Genomic DNA, 20,920 nt, shown 5'->3' with positions numbered 1-20,920 from the left:
ATACCATAAATCTTTCCAATTGTTTGTAGACACTATAACTTTTGCGCAAACCAATCAATATTTGCTTTTTGCGATTTTTTTTTTGTTATACAAAAATATGTAGAAGAATATATATCTGCCTAAACTGATGAAAAAATTTGTTTTTTAAAAAGATTTTTGGGAATATTATAGCAAAAAGTAAAAAAGATTGTTTGTTTTTTTTCAAAATTTGTGTTATTTTTTTGTTTATAGCGCAAAAAATAAAAACCACAGAGGTGCTCAAATACCACCAAAAGAAAGCTCTATTTCTTTTGGTGGTTTCACAATTTTGTTTGGGTACCACGTCACACGACCACGCAATTGTTAGTTAAAGCGACGCAGTGCCATACCACAAAAAAAGGCCTGGTCATTAAGCAGCCAAATCTTCCAGTCTGTAAGCGGTTAAGGAGCACTTGTGGAAGCATCCTGTACATTTTGCTCCGAACTTTTCAGTCCCACCCATGCCTTCTTCACCTCCCATACCTCCTGGTACCAAGTCTGCCAGTAAAGTAAAGTAGAACCCATGCAATTGGGCTTTACACGTCTCTCTGCAGATGAAAGGGCCTTTAGGAGGAGGGAGAGATTGTGCCCTTATTGTGGCCAGGCAGGTCACTTCCTAAAGTCTTGTCCTACCCGTCTGGGAGAACGCTTGCACCTGAGGTCCTGTAGGGGACAGACCTTAGGTGGCATTGTTTAGTCCCCGGTTATCCAGAAGGATAAGCCCCTAGTCCAGTGACCCTTTCTTGGTCTGAGTCGTGCATTGAGATATAGGCTCTAATCGACTCTGGGGCTGCAGGCCCGTTCATTGATGGTGCCTTTGTGTATAAGCACTCGATTCTGCTGCAGCTTCATGCCACTCCACTTGCCATTGAAGCTATTGATAGGAGACCTCTACAGCCTGCCCATGTTACTCACAAGACTCCTCCATTGACCATGGCCATAGGGACTCTTCACCATGAGATAATCCAATTCCAAGTAATTTCCTCACCTCATTTTCCGGCGCTTATTTGTTATCCTTGGTTACAGAGGCACAACCCCTCTTTGGATTGGCTTCGTGCTGAAGTTCTTTCCTGGTTGCCACAATGCAGGAAGACATGTTTTCAGAAAGTCGCTAAGGTCTTGTGCACCTCTTCTCTCTTCTCCCTGCTGGAGGAGTACGGCAAATTTAGCAATGTCTTTGACAAAGGTCAAGCCGGTAGTTTGCCTCCACACCAATCATATGATTGCACAATTGACCTTCAACCTGGTGCCGAGGAATAGAGAGGAACCCCTGGGGGTGGGATTTTTTTTTTTGTTTACAAACGTTTTATTAGAAGGAATGAACACATGTACAAGGAAAGAGCCAATGTGTACAATTGTTTACATGGAGAATAGCATAAAAAAAACACTTCAGTAAACATTCAATACGTAGGAAAGCTGAAATGCTAAACTCATCAGAGTGATATAAAAATGCATATTGGTCAGAAGTACATCATTGAGAAGAAAACAAAAATGAGAGAAAAGTAGGAAAAGAAAATAAAAACCAAAAGATAACAAAAACTCAACCACAAGTGAGTGCTACCAGTCATGTTCATGGATCCTGCCATTAGGCAGTGTGCCCAACCACCCTGTCAGGTCTAGGGGCCGTCCATTGAAGGGACGACCATGAGGCCCATTTGTTATCGAAGGTATGCATGGAATCCATCAAAGTGTGGTGTAGACGTTCCATAAGTTTGATCCATTCCATACGTCGCAGAACTTGCTCCCAGGGGACTGCTGGGGATCGCCAGTGTAATGCTACCGTCCGGTGAACTGCACTGACAAGTGTATGGGCTAACTTCTGGGCTGGGGGGGTTAGTCCCGGGATGTCGGCGAATAAGAGGCACATCTGGCATGTAATATCAATCCTAACTCCCGTGACTTGGAGCAATTTTTCAGCCACCTGCTGCCAAATGGGCTGGAGAACTCCACAGCCCCAAAAAATATGGAGGAAAGTGCCAGCCTCTGGACATCCACGGAAGCAACTCCCCGGGACCAGCAGGCTAAATTTGTGTAATCTAGAGGGGGTGTAATACCATCTTGTGTGCAATTTCAAAGCTGTTTCTCTGACTGCCAGAGATTTCGTGCATTTTCGCATATTTGTAATCATATCTACCCACTCCTCTGGGGTTAGTTCAAAACCAATTTCCTTCTTCCAACCCAGCATGGCTTGAGACTTAGCCGGGAGCTGCACTTCGTTGAGAGTGGGGGTGGGATTTTTAAGGCACTACCAACGCACATGTAGCACAGGGGTTGTGACCCAGTTATCATGCTAAATGATGTCATGTCCTTTAAATAAGAGTTTGGCTCCCTCTAGTGTCCTTTTGATGTCAATGCTGTTGGGACTTTTCTTACAATTCTTGAGCAGCGCTGCAAAGCATTAAGGGTAATGTAGTTCAATGTTCAAGTGACTCATGTTTTTAACCCAGTCAAGGAACTACTTACCCACAATGCCCAACTCGCTTACCCACAAGGCCACAGAGCAGCCTGCTGGGTAAACAAATAAAAGAGACAGGCGTGGCACGTTTTCGCTCTCTCAGGACGCCATTCAATACACAGCAGGAGGTCTGTGTGTGGGCCCAGGGCTGGGAGCACCTGCGGCCTACAGCGGAGAGGGAATTGCCCATCCCAGAGGGATCCTTGTGAACTGCCCTGCTGATCGAGCAGGAGGATCGGTCTGTGTTTCACAACATTCAAAGCCTGCCTGCAGTAAGGTCTGCGTGTGTGACAGACTGCAGCCTGGAAGGCGCGGAGCAGAATTGTTTGGCCTCTGAGGAGTTCCAGAGCACAGTCAGCGGGACCAGCGTGTGGATGGACCAGATGACCCAAGATTTCTAAAGGTTTCCTGCATTAATATTACATCAGCCATCAGAAAGAGTGGTGCCAGTGTGACAGTGCCAGCTTGGATGGGACTGAGGTACCAGGAAAGGAGCATTGCAAGCATCTGAGCCTGTTGTGGTGAGCGGGCACTTGTCCAGATCAATATAGTGTACTGTTGCCATATTATTTAGTTACAGACTGCTGGTGGGACTTGTAGTCCCACAGAAGTGTTCTCATTCATCCATAGCCTGCATACAGTGGAATTTCAGGGTTGTCTCCCCTGTGCTATAAAGTTAATGCTGCATCGCCTCCACTGTTAAGGAGAAAGTATTACAAGTACACTATCATAAGCACATCACCTATCATACAGTCTGCTGTCCACTTGTTTTTCCCTATTGGATTTACAAATACTGCAGTCTAATACCTTGAGCTAGCTGAAGAGGAAGAAGACAAGAGACTTTGTAATTTTCTATAAAGCAGCACAACTTCAGTTTGCAGTGTAAGCAGTGTATTGCAACCTAGGGGGAGCCCTTGAGTATATGATACAAAGTTATATTGTATTGTGCTGTTGTATGTTCATAGCATTGTGCTGCAGAATTGGTATGTGTGTTTGCTCAGAGGTTTCAGTGGGAAGATGTTCAATATAGCTTCTGACTGGTATTGGGTACCTGTCCCACCATGCACCTGTTTGCATATGCTATCTATGGTGATCTTTGAATACAGTTTCACATTTACATTGACTGTTATATTGCCATTTACGGTCTCTGAGTTATTACACTGCGAATTGTGTTAAACTTTCACCTCAATAAACATTCAGATGGTTAATTGATATCCTTTGTGAGTCTCTATCTATTATCACAGCTGGTGAAGTGAAGGGTCCCAAGGTTACGGTAAATATATTCTATAGTGTATCATTACTGTGTTTTTCTTTACTGCTGGGTCCCACACTCATATTACCATACAGGTGTGCCAAAGGGTTTGAGACTGTTCTTGGAATTGATAGGCAGGGCACAGGCAGGGCCGTTTTTAAGGCAGGGCAAAAGGAGCAGTTGCCATGGGCCCTGTCATTGTTGTGGGGCCCAAAGCAGCTGCCTCATACTTGCCAATTATCCCGGTTTAAATTCCCTCGTCTCTTGAGGTTTTAGTCCCATGCTGTGTCCCAATATCTCAGTGTGAAGTACTGCTTCTAATGCTTACCAGCTCTGCCCTATTGTTGTGTACAGATGACTCACCTGCAGACCCTGTTTTTACATGTAAAATACCGGCATTCATATGTAAAGGTGTCATTCATGCGTAAATATCGGTGGCCAGCAGCATTGACATGTATATCATGCCCCCCTGAGGCCTTATCCACAGTAATCTCTAGCAACCAGTCCACAAGCAGAAATCATGTGATGTGACCTCTATCAACTAATCAGTGAGCTGTAATGTGTGCTGTAACCTCTAACAACCAGTTAATGAGCGGTAATGATACACTGTAACCTCTGGCAACCAATCCCAGTAGCTGCCTGATCTGATTCAGTAAACAGATTTTGGGTCTAGCTGCTATTTATTGTATGTCTCTGAGCAGGTGGAGAGTGAAACTGCATGGAGGGGGGGGGGGGCAAGAAAAGTTTTGCCCAGGGTCCAATCAATATTAAAGTCAGCCCTGGGTACAGGATTATACATTCATCAGCAGTTCCTGTGTGGGTAGTGCTACACACAAAATAGAAAAAGTAGGAATTTTATTAAGTAACTATCTAGAAAAATACATATAATAATAAACAAAATATTGGACATGGAGAGATCAAAATTGTACAAATTGATGACAGAGATCCTATACCAAATGCGTTTTGGAGATGAACGTAGTCTGCTTTATCAGGGGTTTAGCAGGAAATAGACTGCATCAAAAATTACTGACAAGTGGGCTGAGAGGGACACACATATCCATGGAGGTGTCAGCTTGTTCGATTTCCCTTCAGCAACTCCGGATGTGTCCACCTAACAGCCATGGCTGTTGTCAGCAATTTTTAATGCGCTATATTGCAGGACTCCTGCCTTATAGGCCCCAGCACAAGCAAATTTCTCCAGCCCAGGACTAAAGCCCCTTTTTGATATTGGGGCATTGTCCATACATATATATATTTCTTTCTTTTTTTTTACATCAAACCTGGGTTTGAAATATTCCTCTTAGAGTTCCATTTCAAGCAGGGGCAATATGGATGGGATGGCGGATGGACTCCATGTGGCAGGGTCTCTTTTTTTTAAAATGGATCTGGATGATTTTATGTATGTGCAATTCAACAAAGGGAGGACAAAGCCATGGAGTAGTATGTTGCTAAAGCACTTTCTCGAGGATTCATCCATAAATCCTCGTCTCCTGCTGGTCGCTGGTTTCTTCTTTGTGAAAAAGAAGAGTGGCGAACTGAGACCTTGTATTGATTATAGGGGTCTCAATCGCTTCACGATTAAGAATGCTTATCCAATTCCATTGATTACGGAGTTATTTGACCACCTCAAGGGAGCAACTGTTTTCACAAAGCTTGATTTGAGAGGGATATACTCATGAGGGTCAAAGAGGGCGACAAATGGAAAACTGCATTTAATACCAGAACTGACCATTATGAATACCTTGTAATGCTGTTTGGTCTTTGCAACACTCCGGCTGTTTTCCAGGAAGTTATCAACAATGTCCTCCAAGATTTGTTACAGCTATGTCTGGTGGTTTATCTTGACGATATCCCCATATTTTTCAACTATAACACGAATGTCCGCTGTGTGCTTCAGAAACTGAGAGAACAATCTCTATTGTAAATTGGAGAAGTGCGAATTCCATCGTGAACCGGTTAAATTCCTGGGTTATGTAATTTCCACTGCTGGTTCTTCGATGGACCCAAAGAAACTTTCAGCAGTCCTACAGTGGCCCCGACCCATGGGATAGCGATTTTCTTGGCTTTGCCAACTATTATCGGAAGTTTATTCTTAACTTCTTGTCTCAGGTCAAGCCCCTGACTGATATGACCAGAAAGGACGGTAACCCACAGAGTTGGTCTCCAGAGTCCATTAACCTCCCTGGCGGTATGATTCAGTCTGGAATAAGGTGCTGAAAGCGGTACAATTATTTTGCATGGAAATTTGGCTTTTATTTTGTAGTCCTGTAATTCTTAGGAATAACGCTCTGAAATCTCTTCAAACCAGAGTCTAGCGGACATCCCGGGTATGATAAAGTTTATAATATAATAAAGAATAATAAAAATTATTCAATAATGTAATCAAATCCCAAAAACACTGAAAAAGGGACACTTTTTGGTTGCTATGGACAATCTCCAAATTCCAGGCAGAAAAAACTGTATTTATAATATAAAAGTGCATGCAGGGCACTGCACAGACCACTAGGGACAAAGGGGGTGTGTATTTTTTAATACAGCACTGTAATCTGTAAGATTACAGTGCTGTGTGTGTTTTGTGTGTTTTTACTTTTTTGAATTTGCCGCCGTTCTCCGCTCCCGTGCGTCGTAACGTCGCAGGGAACGGAGCTCGGCGGCATTCGGCACTGTGAATCGAGCGCAGGACGGCTCGATCACACAGCGTGGCGGACATCGCTGGATCCAGGGGACAAGGTGAGTAACTCTCCCTGTGTCCTCCCCTGCATCGAGTGGTGCGATCCCGAGTCTGGCTCGGGGTTACCGCTCCTGTAATGAAAATCCCAACCCGAGCCAGACTCGGGATTACCGCTAGGAAGGTTAAGGCCTTTGAGAGTCTCAAGGCTGCCTTTGTTTCTGCTCCTGTGTTGGCACATCCTGATCCTACGTTACCTTTCATCCTTGAGGTTGATGCTTCTGAGACTGGAGTTGGTGTCCTTCTGTCTCAATGTCCTACCTCTGAGAGCTCTATGCATCCTTGTGGCTACCTTTCCAAGAAATTGTCACCTGCAGAGTGCAATTACGAGATTGGTGACAGAGAGCTGTTAGCGATCATTTTACCGCTGAAAGAATGGAGACATCTCCTCGAAGGTACCACTGTGCCTGTTCTCATTCTTATTGACCATAAGAATCTCACATTCTTGTCTGAGGCTAAAAGCCTATCTCTCAGAAGGGCACGATGGGTTCTTTTCTTGTCAAATTTCAATTAAATTGTCTCCACTTCCAAGATGGAGTCGGTTCCAGTTCCTGTGAATCCTCCTAATTGTATTCTGGCTTAGGTTCACACAAGTCTCACTTCTCTTTTGAGTGACAAAATTCTTGCTGCTCAGGTCCATGCTCCTCCTGATAAACCTTGTGACTGTTGCTTTGTCCCAGAGAGTCTCCGTACTGCCGTGCTCCAGACTTACCATTCTCCGTAGGCTGCTGGTCACCCCGGGAAGAATCTACTCTTTTGGGCCATTTCCCAACCATTCTGGTGGCCTAGTCTATGTGCTGATGTAACCCCCTTTGTTGCTGCCTGTTCCGGTTCTGGACTCCATGACACCTTCCAGTGGGCCTCCTACAACCCATACCCAATGGAGAGAGGTCCTGGACCCACCTGTCTATGGATTGCATTGTGGCGTTAGCCAAAACACAGTTATCCTTATGGTGGTTGACTGGTTCTTGAAAATGTCTCACTGTATTCCACTTAAGAAGTTGCCCACTTCTAAGGAAGTGGCTTCCATTTTTGGTAGGGAGAACTTTCGCTTACATGGGCTACCCAAGGTGATTGTCTCGAATAGGAGTAGTCAGTTTATGTCCCGGTTCTGGCGAGCCTTTTGTGCACAGTTGGGAATTCAGCTTGCGTTCTCCTCTGCGTATCACCCGCAGTCTAATGGGACTGCAGAAGGAGCCAATCAGTCCCTGGATCAATTCCTACATTGCTATATTTCTGAGCATCATAACAACTGGTCAGACCTCTTACCATGGGTGAAGTTTGCTCACAATAGTGCCTTGAATTCTGCTTCCCGATTGTCCCTGTTTATGGCAAACTATGGTTTCCAACCTTCTATGTTATCTGACTCATTTGTTCCGCAGAGTATTCCTGCAATAGAGGAGCATCTCTGTGGTCTTCTTTCCACTTGGGCACAAGTCCAGAAGGCTTTGCGACATGCTAATGATAGGTGCAGACTCCGTGCTGACAGCAGACGCCTGCCTACGCCTTTCTACCAGGTTGGGGACAGGGTCTGGCTGTCATCTCACAAACCTCCGACTTCAAGTTCCCTCTCTGAAGTTTGCACCTCGGTTTATTGGGCCTTTCCATATTCTACACCGGATTATTATTTTCTCATATCGTCTTCCAGGACAGCCTTTGAGATATAGGGCTCCTCCCTCCGGGACAGGAAACACGTCAAGCCAATTAAATAAAAGGTGTGGTCCTCCAGGCCCTCCTCAGTTTTGTGTTTCCTGCCGGACGGGAAGGAGCACGTCTTGGAACTGGTAAGGGGAGCTCCTTCTCAGGGGTTTTGCCTGGGGAGAGCACCTTGATGGACCTGACCCTTAGCACCCCTCGGTCCGAACGAAGGGAGGAGAGGGTAGCTTTCAGTCCCCGCTGCCATTCAAAACGTTCGGAGAGAACGGGACCCCGATGCGCGGCAATCTCCCCCTCGGAGCGCTTTCCGCTCGTACCTGTCGGTCGGATGGCGGCGGGAGACGTTCGTTCCACCGACCGGCGTCCTGGTACTGTGAGCGTTGCGTTCGTAAAGAACGCACGGCGTCGGGGCGGAGTTTTTGCGTTCTGGTGTACGGAAGTGGGAGAGACGCACTTCCGCTGGATTCGCGTCATCAGGGGGCGCCGCAGGACCCGTTCCAGTCCTTTGGGCGCGGCGGTGTGACTACAGGGTTGCCTGGAGCAGTGTGAAGGCTCAGAGAGACTGAGTGATACACAGGAACCATGGAGAGTGCGGTTGTGCAGGTGGACTCCGGTTCAACAGGCTCCAGTACCTCTCAGGTAAGCTTGGTGAGGGCAGACCAGGACTTACACTGGGGGGTGGGGGGTCACTCTGACCCGTAGTACCTTCCCGGGGTGGAGAACCTGCTGGTGAAGGGGGGCACTTCCTAAACAGACCCTAGAAGCACAGTGGTGTGGTCAGGGGTGGTATTTTAATGGGACCCTGTTTTTCTTTGTTTTTAGGTTAAACAGGACAGAGCCCAGATACCTTTACCCAGAAGGAAATGTGCCGTGTGTGGGGCTAAGTTAGGCACCGGTTGGGAGAAGCCGCTTTGCCCAGATTGTGTCAGTAGCCTGGTAAAAGAGGACTCGGTGGCAGCTTGTCACAATGTTTTAACATCCGTAAAGGATGAGATTGCATCCACCTTCCAATCTTTTAAAAAACATGATGGATAGGATGCAGGGTCCCTCTGTATCTTTACCCAGAGCCGTGAGTATGCCTTCCTTATCCGAACCAAGTCAGGAGGAGGAGGTGGATAGGGAGAGGTTACCCAGGTCATTAGCCTCCTCTAGGACAGAGTCTACTTCAGAATCTGAGGGGGAGGAAGAGGCCATTAGATCAGCCAGATACAAGCTGTCTTTGGATGATGTGGGTGACCTCCTCAAGGCTATATATGACACCTTGGAGATCAGAGAAGAACAGGTCCAGCTTTCAAAACACGACATGATGTATCAAGGGTCGAGTGTAATGAAAGACAGGGTATTCCCCGTCCATAAGTCGCTAGTGGAGGCGATTCTGCTGGAGTGGGAACAACCGGAAAAAAGGCCATTTTTTTCAGGTAGCCTTAGAAGGAGGTTCCCTTTTGAATCGGATGCGGTGCATCCCTGGAACAAGGTTCCCAAATTAGACGCTCCCTTGGCTAAGGTCTCTAAGAAGACAGATTTGGCCTTTGATGATATGGGTTCACTCAGGGACCCTATGGATAAGAGGGGAGATGTGCTGCTCAAGAGAGCCTGGGATGCCTCTTCCATTGGGCTTAAACCGGCCCTAGCAGCTACCTGTGTGGCCAGAAACTTGGAGTGTTGGCTTACACAGTTACAGTCACATATTTCTGCAGGTACTTCTAGGCAACAGCTGTTGAAGTCCTTTCCGCTACTGTTTAAGGCTGTGGGCTTTTTAGCGGATGCCTCTGCAGAATCAGTCAAACTGGCTGCTAGATCAGCAGCACTAGTGAACGCTGCCAGAAGGGCCGTTTGGCTTAAAACCTGGTCAGGAGACGCAGCTTCAAAACTAAAGTTGTGTGGATTACCCTTTTCAGGGGACCATTTGTTTGGGCCCGGCCTGCAAGAGGCGTTAGAGCGCACGCAGGATAGGAAGAAAGCGTTCCCAGAAAGGAAAAAGAGACCTGAAGGGAAACGCCTTTTTCGAAGCCCCAGGCAGCAAAACCTGCAGGAAAGGGAGGTTCGCCCCAAAAAACATTGGACGGGTCACAAGGGAAGAGGCAGAGGAGGTATCTTATTCAATCCTCCTCAACCCTCCCCTAAAACCCAGTGACTCCTGCGTCCCGGTGGGAGGAAGACTGGGGAAGTTCCTCCCACAGTGGGAAGCCTCAACCGAAAGTCCGTTCATTCGAGATCTTGTAAGGAACGGCTACAGGTTGGAGTTTGGTTCAGTTCCCCTCCCAAACTTTCAAGTAACAAGGTTACCAAGGGACCAAGAGAAAGCAGAGGCTTTGGCTCTTCTTCTGGGGGATCTGGTGGACCAAGAAGTAATGGTGCAGGTGCCTCAGGAGGAACGAGGCTTGGGGGTTTACTCCCACGTATTCGTGGTAAAGAAACCTTCGGGAAAGTTCAGGTTAATACTGAATCTCCGTCCCCTGAACAGATTTATAAAATACAAGCGGTTCCGGATGGAGTCAATCTTCTCGGTAACCAAATTCCTGTTTCAGGGTTGTCACATGGCCACAGTGGATCTCAGGGATGCATATTTGCATATCCCGATTCATCCGGAATCTCAGAGATTTCTCAGGTTGGCGGTGAGGTTGAACACGGGTGTGTTACACCTCCAGTTTCGAGCTCTCCCCTTCGGGCTTTCAGCCTCACCAAGAGTCTTTACAAAAGTTCTAGCAGAGGCACTGGCCCCATTAAGGCTCAAGGCTATAACAGTGATCCCATATCTGGACGATCTACTGTTCATAGCCCAGTCGGCCCAACAGCTGCAGAGGGACATACAGGAGGCTTTGGTTTTTCTGCGCTCACTGGGGTGGCTGATAAACCAGGAAAAATCCCAGCTGTCCCCCTCACAGGAGGTCCTGTATTTAGGATACAGGATTTCTTCAGTGGAAATGAGGGTATTTCTTCCGGAGGAGAAGATCGGCAAGCTAGAGCAGGCGGTAGCCCAGCTTCAATCTGGTCGGGAAGCCCAGATCAGGGAGGGATGAGAGTCCTAGGGTTGATGACATCATGCTTTCCAGCGGTGGCCTGGGCAAGACATCATCAGCGTCCTTTACAAAGACTCATGCTCCGTTATTGGGATGGCAGGCAGGAGAGCCTGGATCAGGTTATGCCCCTATCCTCGGCAGTCAGGAGGTCTCTTTGGTGGTGGCGGGCCCAGGTCAACCTAGACAGGGGTCTTCCCTGGTCCCCACAAGCTACGGTGGTGGTCACGACCGATGCCAGTGCGCTGGGTTGGGGTGCCCACCTAGAGGGAACCTTAGCCCAGGGTTCCTGGTCGAACCTAGAGACAGGTCGTTCCTCAAACCAGAAGGAACTTCTGGCAGTCTGGAAAGCTATAGAAACCTTCCAGTCCCTGTTACATGGCAGGGATCTGCAAGTTCGCTCAGACAATGTGACAGCAGTAGCCTACCTGAACAAGCAAGGGGGAACCAGAAGCCCTGCACTACAGGTAATTGCGGACAAAATCTTCTGCTGGGCAGAGAAGAATTTGTCCTCAATATCAGCCATTCACCTAAAGGGAACTCAGAATTTCCTGGCCGACTTTCTCAGTCGCCAGAAGATAGGTCAGGACGAGTGGTCCCTCAACAAGGAAGTGTTCGAGGAGATCGTGTCATGCTGGGGAAGGCCAGAAATAGACCTATTTGCAACAGAAAGCAACAGGAAGGTGACAATTTTTTTCGGTTCACCCACAGGATCGGGCCAGGGGGATAGACGCCCTTGCCAACCCAGGGCTGTTTGGCCTGTGTTACGCCTTTCCTCCCGTAAGGATGGTGGCGGAGGTTCTGCAGAAGTTCCGTTCGGAAACTACGGACCTCATTTTAGTAGCTCCTTTTTGGCCAAGGAGACCCTGGTTTGCCAGCATAAAGAAATTGGCCGTACATCCTCCGCTGTTTCTACCAGTCAGGGAGGACTTACTTTCCCAGGGGCCGATCCTGTGCCCTCAGATAGAGAGGCTCAAGCTTGCGGCCTGGTATCTGAGGAACAAATCTTAAGGTCACAGGGTTTCTCAGAAAGAGTGATTAAGACCTTGTTAGAATGCCGTAAACCAGTTACTAGGGCAATTTACGCCAAGGTAGGAAAGAGGTTTAATTCCTGGTTGCGAGAACAGGGGATTGCAAGTCCCGGGGTCCCAGCAGTCCTAGATTTTCTACAAGCAGGGGTAGAACTGGGCCTATCTATCAGCACTCTAAAGGTACAGGTGGCGGCCTTAAGTGTTTTCCTTCAGTCCTCCCTTCAGCAGAATCCATTTGTCAGGAACTTCTTCAAGGCTCTATCTAGATCTAGGCCTGTGAGAATGAAGTCCTGTCCTACTTGGGATTTGGCCTTGGTTCTTAGGGCTCTGACCCAAGATCCATTTGAACCATTAGAGGGAGCTTCACTTAAGTGGATGGTACTAAAGACTGTATTTTTGATAGCGATCACGTCAGCTAGAAGGGTCAGTGATCTGCAGGCGCTCTCGGTCAGAGAGCCATTTCTGTTAATCTTAGAGGACAGGGTAGTACTTAAGACTGACCCTAGTTTTCTTCCTAAAGTGGTGTCCACTTTTCATAGGACACAGGATATTATTTTGCCAACTTTTTTCTCAACCTCAGACGAGGATGAGGCGAGATCTTTAAGTTTGTTAGACGTCAGGAGAAGTCTATTAATTTTTTTAGAAGCCACTAAGGTCTTCAGGAAGTCAGACTCACTTTTTGTTAATTTTTCGGGCGCCCGCAAGGGCTGCAAGGCGTCCAAAGCTTCTATCGCCAGGTGGATACGAATGGCGATAGTTAAAGCCTATGAGTTAGAGGGGAAGCAGGCACCCTTAGTTAAGGCACACTCTACAAGGGCGGTTTCCGCATCATGGGCAGAGAGGGCTGGAGCCTCTCCGGAGGAAATCTGCAAAGCAGCAACGTGGTCCAGCTACTCAACGTTCGCAAGACATTACCGTCTGGATTTATGGTCTGATAAAGAGCAGACTTTTGGACGTAAGGTCCTCCAGGCAGTGGTCCCGCCCTGACAAGGTGAACTCCTTGCTTATCTCAAAGGCTGTCCTGGAAGACGATATGAGAAAACCGGAGTTAGACTTACCGGTAACTCTTTTTCTAGGAGTCTTCCAGGACAGCCTGGCTTCCCACCCAAAGTTGTTTAAATTGGACTAAGTGGTGAGGATGTGTATTAACATGATTGTTAGTGTGTTATGTCTTTCAGAGCCTCCCGGCGGTTCTTGGAGTAAAACTGAGGAGGGCCTGGAGGACCACACCTTTTATTTAATTGGCTTGACGTGTTTCCTGTCCCGGAGGGAGGAGCCCTATATCTCAAAGGCTGTCCTGGAAGACTCCTAGAAAAAGAGTTACCGGTAAGTCTAACTCCGGTTTTTATTATTATTATACAGGATTTATATGGCGCCAGCAGTTTGCGCAGCTCTTTACAACATGAGGGCAGACAGTACACTTACAATACAAATCAATACAGGAGGGATCAGAGGGCCCTGCTCGCTAGAGCTTACCATCTAGAATAACCCAGTGGCTTAGGCATTAGACCTAGTCCTGCATTCCTGACTTACTTGACTGGTATTCCTTCTGGCTCCAGCTCCTGCTTGCTGTTGCACTATGCTGATCTCGGGCTTCCTGACTTTCTGGCTTGTCTGAGCATCCATTCCATGTGATTTAACTGTACTACGGTCTGATTCATGGTGTCTGACAACATTGCACCATATCCTAGCCATTATCCTAGAGTGCACTTTAAACTAGTTATAATATTATTACTATTTACACGTTAGGTAATGCTTATATACGTATACTGTTTATAGCTGACTTTGCTGATTCATAAATGAATCCCAGTCTAGTCGTACAGAACGCTATTCTAAGTTACCTTGGCATAGTGATTATACTGGCTAGGGGACTGTGTCTGAATCTACCTTCTGTGTGTTCATTTATGCTCAAATCACCATTTCTCCTAACCGTACCAGTACATTGAGTTAATTCACTGCTAAACATTCTTGTGTGTATTTCCTAGTTAACTCACATTTGAGTTAAAGTTATCTATGCTTAGGTTCTTTTCAATGCTTGGGTACAGATATACAACCCCACGGCTGACAGCCTGTCAAATTTTAGGAGAGGCTGGCAGCTACTGCTCTAGCAGTGCAAATGTTTAGACCTCATTCACACAAACATACCTGTCCGTACACCCATGCGAAGGGCTGTTGTTTGCCCGCAGTCACTGTATGTCTTCCCTACGAATAGGCTGGCGTCAGGGCATGTCCGCATATTGCTACTCCCCTTTCCTGGGTCACACGCGTAATTCAACAAATTTACACATATTTCCCTGGAGGCTATTAATAATTACTGAAAGATCACAAGATGCAAATAATGCATAAATCAACAATTCTGCTTTTTTGAATATGTGTGGGACAGTTGGCACAAACCTTGCATATACATCCTTACAGAGCCTATTGTTCCATCAAAAAAATTAATGAAAAAAAAAAGTTGCAAATTATCCCCCCCCCCATCCTTGCTAAAAAGCCTGGATTAAGGAATCTCTCTTCCGGCTATTTCATTCTGACAGCCAATGCCAACGACACTTGATTGTATACAGTCACTCTTTGACCAACATTTTTCCACCTGGCTCCTTTGATTTTCACATCAGAGGATATGGTGTGGTAGGGTGCTGACAGGGCCACATAAAACTCAAATTGTAGCTGGTTCCATGTATGGCCAGACTTATAAAAATGCATCATTCATAATTCTGTTCATCTGACAGATCAAATAAACATTATGGATATAAAGAAGAATGGAGATATTGGTCCTAGAAGGAGAGCAGTAAGAGAAAGGTACATCATGATGTGTAATTTCCCAATCAGAAACGGATTAGAATCATATAATATGATCAGTGGCTTGGGAGATGGTCCAGGAGCTCCTAAAATGAGCCTTACAAGGTTTCTGTGTAATGTAGCCAAGCTGTCTCCTTTTCTAGATGAAATAAATGATTTAAGGGAAATGACAAGCATCTTCTCAGAAGACTTAACCACTTCATTACATCTTCATGGAGTAATTCTGCCTCCTCTCCCATATCGTGCTTCTTCACTTCACTGGTTCCTAGAGCTCCTGGTTTGGCAGCCTCCACAGTATTCACAGGAACCCCATTGTACAGAAATGCCTGCTAAAGATCGAATGAATAAATATAGTTATAGTAGCAAATAATGTATGGGTAGAAAATTTATATTAAAAGTGACTCTTCACTCATTTTAATGGACTTGTTTGCTTCCGGCTCCTCCCCCTTCCCCTTACATATTTCGACAATGTTTTCTGAATTTGGAGACCTTTCTTACCTTTTGGGGCTTTTTCACACTATGGGTTAAGGGATGCTAAAACCCTGCAGTTGAGACATGTTTTTACTGCAGCCCAACTGCTCCCCCTTTAGCTGTAGAGGCAGCTAACAGGGGTGCCCACATGCCAAAGCAAAGCATCCCAGCAGGAATTATACCTCCTGTCAATTTTGTTGAGCATAGTGCCCGCCTTGTGCGACCTATTCAAATGAATTGGGCCAATCTGCAAATGGCCCATGCGGCACGCTAGCGTGAGGTTAAAGCAGGCAGTGAAGAGGCGATACAACAACCCCTCACCACCTATCAGATGCTCTCTGGAGAGCGATCTGAACGCAGATCACTCTTCAGAGACCAAAGCAAGCGTGAATGAGCCTCTTTTGCTCTGCAGTCAAGCATTTTCTGCTTTCTTGCCTAGGCAAGAATGACAAAGGGGCCCCCATCTGCTGCCTCCGGGGATGTTCAGATCACATATCTATGGAGGAAGTGTTTTACTGAGGGCCGAATGCGGATTATGAGAATTCCGTGTATTCACAGACATGAGGCCACTTTCTGCCAGGTATTTGGGAACAGCCCCTACACATGAGCACTCTGTGCATACAACTCTTTTGTGGGTGGCTGTATGCGTTTCTGACAAAGGGGTACCCCTCAAAGTGACTACAAGTATCTGCGCCTAATAGTCAGTGTTAGCTGGCTATCGTTGGGGCACTTTTGTAAAGTGGTGCACGTGAAGCTGTCCTTTTAGGAGTGTACAATGAATGGCTAATGGACTGGCAGTGCTAAGTAAGGAGCAGCCTTTATTGCATTAACTGTGGACAGTAAGGAGCTTGTAGTTATGCTCACCACTCCTGGCATGTAACAGGACTGGTCCAATACTCTTGGTGGCTAGTTGTCCATGAAGTTTCAGTCATCACAATCAGGCCCACACAAGGCTCTGTTTCTCAGCTCTGGCCCTTACATTGCTCAGTCTCTTAGCTCAGCTCTGGTCCTCAGGGCACAACGACTCTCTCCCTGAAGCTAAGTCTCTTCACAGAAACCGGAACCCAGTAGCATGTCGATCCACTCTTGTCCCCCCCCCCCCCCGCACTATACTGCCCCAAGCTCTCATGGTTTGCCTGGGAGAAGTTCTGGTCTTTCCTCCTCTGTTGTGAAGGAAATATTGAGTAATAAAGTCTGTAGCTCCATTATACTCAATTGACTTTGACACTATTGTGCAGCGACACTTTAAGGACTACAGTTCCCATAATCCTTACCATCTGCATAGTAAATCCCTCTTCTCCCTGATTGGCTCAGGCCTTCTGATGCCAGGAGGGAGGAGGAGTAGAAGCAAGTGGGGGTCTTCACACAGAGCCACTCCGATGCTCTCACAGCAGGGAAGCTCAGGGTGAGAGGCGTAGGGGTGGGATGAGCGGGGGAAGATCACACAGCTGGCAGCAGCACCCGACTACAGGGGAATTTATTTTATTGTCATCAATGTGCTGTGCTAAAAATGCTGAAAGTTTATTGTAAATTTTTTTCTTAGGGACTGCTTTTTAAATAAATGTACTGCTTTTCTTTTAAAAAAAATGTATACTATTGCTGTACATTAATATTCTACATTAATATCAAAACCACAGTTTTTAATTTTAAAATAATTATTATAATAAAAAAAAAACTTATCTATGGCATGGTTTAAAATGAAAAAAAACAGCTCTAGCTGCAATACTCACCTGCTCTCTGGTGATTCCCCCCCCCCCCCAGTAATTCCATTCCGCCAATAGAGGTCCTCAGCCTTCTGAGTTTAATGACCCTAGCTATTGTTCAGCCTAGAAGATTGAGGTCATCACACTAGACAAAGAGCCAAAAAAAAAAAAAACACAGTGGGGAACCTTTGGGGAAAAGGGGGGAGCAATGGGGTGCAGGAAGCCTTGAGTTTTGCTTTTGCACATGGGTCGCCTGAGACCATTCAGTGTAACTGTAGCCATATTTCTTCCACCCAGGCCGGCCAGGTGCAATGGACATCCTGTCAGAAACATGAATGGCTGTGTGCTGCTGTACTTGTATATATGGCAGCATTCTTATAAATGCAAGTACGGAGTATGTTGGTTGGAGTGGATGGAGTCATTTCATCTACTGGCTATGGCATTCAGACAACTGCAGCACCCATGGCTGCCTGAATACCCATGTAGTGACAGAATCTGTTTGCATATAGTCACAATTCGGCTGACAATTTTCCACCCAGCTCCTTCATTTTGCAGTTAAAATGTATTGAGCTGGGTGGTACCAACAAGGTCATTGCAGCTTAAACCTCAGCCAATTCAGCTTTGGGATTATTCCGAATGAATTGATATAAATTAATTGGGTTACAGTGTTAGATGACTAAGTAATTGTCATTCAAATTATCACAGCACTGAACGCTAAAAATGGCCTGATAATGAAGGGATTTTACACCATTTGTAGACCTTCCTTAGTATATACAGTATCTAACTTTTGTTTTTTGTATTTTTACTGTTACCACATAAATATTTTATTGTGTTAATTCCAAAGCCCACAATAGACTAAATTCTATTTATTTATTTGCACTTTTATTTTACTGCAAATTAACTTCATCATGCATTCGTTGCAACAGCAACATCATTTTTGGTGAAAAATAGGTCAAGCAGCAAAATAAAAATTACAGTAAAAAAACTGCACTGTTATGGTCCGAGTACAGTCCATATAATGTGCGCATTTACATGCCTATAGACACATAAATGTCCGTTTATATGCCTGTAAAAATTTCAGAATGATTCTTCTATCTCACGGAATCTAAGGGGGGTGTAATTTATAGGCTTAATAACTAACCAGTAATGCAGATTTTTATATATTTTTTACTTTACTGGTGCTAGTTTACTGATATTTAGGTGGCTGTGTATACAGGCTCATTGAAAGCAATGGGTTGCATTCAAATCAATTTTAAAAAAAAACTGAACACCTACAAACATGGCCTTTTTAGAGACCATGTGCACAATCTTTTAAAATTATTACTATACGGTGTATTTTTTTTTTTTTTTTTTTTTTTTTTGTCTTTATAAAACATAGAAAATAAAATAGATTGTGTATAACAATACCACCCAAGCAATGTAAAGTGCTGCACAAATGGTTGGCACTATATAAATCCTGTGTAATAATAATAGCAATGTTTTGTTTTTCCACCAAACTAAAATGATAGGCAAAAAAAATAAAAAATCAGTTCTTTCTGTGAGCCATGTATTTTTTTTTCTATTTCACACATTTTATGACCAGTCTCATTTGTCCTGCACTTTGTACAGACAATACAAGAGTTTCTGGATGGCTGACATCAAAAAGGAGTGGCCATGCAAATCCATGTATATATGGCTATGAGAGACCTGACAATTCCATAGCTCCTAACTTCCGTCCATAGCTCTTAAAGGGACATATATTAATTTTTTTTCAAATGACATTTTATTTATTTATTTATTTTTTATTGCATTTTAGTGTAAATATGAGATCTGAGGTCTTTTTGACCCCAGATCTCATATTTAAGAGGACCTATCATGCTTTTTTTTCTATTACAAGGGATGTTTACATTCCTTGCAATAAGAATAAAAGTGACACGATTTAAAAAAAATAAAAATAAATAAAAGGTAAAATAAATAAGAAAAAAAACATATTTTAAACGCTCCCTGTCCTGCCAAGCTCACGCGCAGAAGCGAACGCATACTTGAGTAGCGCCCGCATATAAAAACGGTGTTCAAACCACACATGTGAAGTATCGCCGCGATACGTAGAGCGAGAGCAACAATTCTAGCCCTAGACCTCATCTGTAACTCAAAACATGTAACCTGTAGAATTTTTAAAAATTAAAATTGCCTATGGAGATTTTTAAGGGTAAAATTTTGTCGCGTTCCACGAGCGGGCGCAACTTTGAAGCGTGGGCTAGCGTTACTGTTATCTTATTTTTTAATTCAAAAAAGTGTATTTTTTCCCAAAAAAGTGTGCTTGTAAGACCACTGCGCAAATACGGTGACAGAAAATATTGCAACGACCGCTATTTTATTCTCTAGGGTGTTTGAAAAATATATATATAATGTTTGGGGGTTCTAAGTAATTTTCTAGCAAAAAAAATAAAAAAATGTTTTTAACTTGCAAACACCAAATCTCAGAAAGAGGCTCTGTCTCTCATTCCCATCTCAAAATGTAGGGAGGCATGCAATATTATAAAAGCTGTCTAACAGAAGGGTTGCAGTTTTTATAAAATTATAATATTACTGGTTCAGACACAAATAATGATAAGCAGTGTTCTACCTCCATTTCACAACCAGGAAAACAACATAATTCGTTCTGCTGCAGTAGCCCTCTTTTAATCTACTTATAGATACTGTAATTTCACATGTCACCAGGAGGTGTCGCCGGCTTTCTGTTGTCTATTATTTCTTCTTCACTACAGTATTGTACATTTATATCATCATTTTTATGCATACCCAAATCCTTCATCCTTACAAGACATGTAACAGTTACCACACGTCTTGTTTCTTCATAAATGTAATTTTTTTTAAATTTTTTATTATTTTTTTTGTTTACAAACGATTTTTATTTGGTACATAGGGGAAGTACAGAGAGTAAGCATAGATATAACATAATAAATGCAATGTATGTCAAGTTAAACATAGAAAATCACCATAGATACAAAATTTGTACAAAATTCAGTGCATATATATTGCAATAGTTTGTGATTTAATTTGGCATAGTGATGGGCTAGAGCCGCAATAGTGCAGTAAGCCTAAGGCCGCGTACACACGCGGGGACTGTTCGCCCAACTTTGTCCGCTGAACAGTGTTTCGGCGGACAGTCCGCCCGTGTGTGGGCTTTCAGCGGACAGTTTCAGCGAACAGTCTGCTGAACAAAGTTTTTCGGAAATTCCGAAAAACTGTCCGCTGAAACTTTGTTTCAGCGAACAGTCCCCGCGTGTGTAGGCTTGTTCGTCAAACTAAGTTCCGCGCATGCTCAGAAAGGATTTACACGCCGAAAGTTGTAATGCAGTGTATAGGACGTCGTATTTTCCGTCCCGTCGTACGTGCCGTTCACGTCATCGCGCACGGTTTCAGCAAACTGTTCGTTCGTCGTGTGTGGGCAAGTCCGTCCATGCTAATTTTGAGCGGACTGTTTGCTGAAACTGTTTGACGGACAAAGTTGAGCGAACAGTCCCCGCGTGTGTACGCGGCCTTAGACAGTCATGTATAGGAGACCCAATTTCAGGGAGGATTAAAAAAGGAGGTAGAATGGTTAAACCAGGGATCCCATTTCTTACTATATAAATGTGTGGTATTCTGTGTGATATGGAATATCTTTTCCATCAGATTAATGTTGTTAATTCTGTTTTTAAGGTGATCCAAGGGGATGGAATGCGATTTCCAATGGAAAGCAATTAGCCAATGAATTGTGACACATATTGTATGAATCAATCTCATATTGTAGGTGGAAAGAGAGGGG

Source organism: Lithobates pipiens, unplaced genomic scaffold (assembly GCF_037356315.1).
Source record: "Lithobates pipiens isolate NorthernLeopardFrog02 unplaced genomic scaffold, aLitPip1_a1.2 Scaffold_19, whole genome shotgun sequence".
Classification (NCBI taxonomy): domain Eukaryota; kingdom Metazoa; phylum Chordata; class Amphibia; order Anura; family Ranidae; genus Lithobates; species Lithobates pipiens.
The sequence above is the reverse complement of the archived record's forward strand: the minus strand, read 5'-3'. Positions refer to the sequence as shown.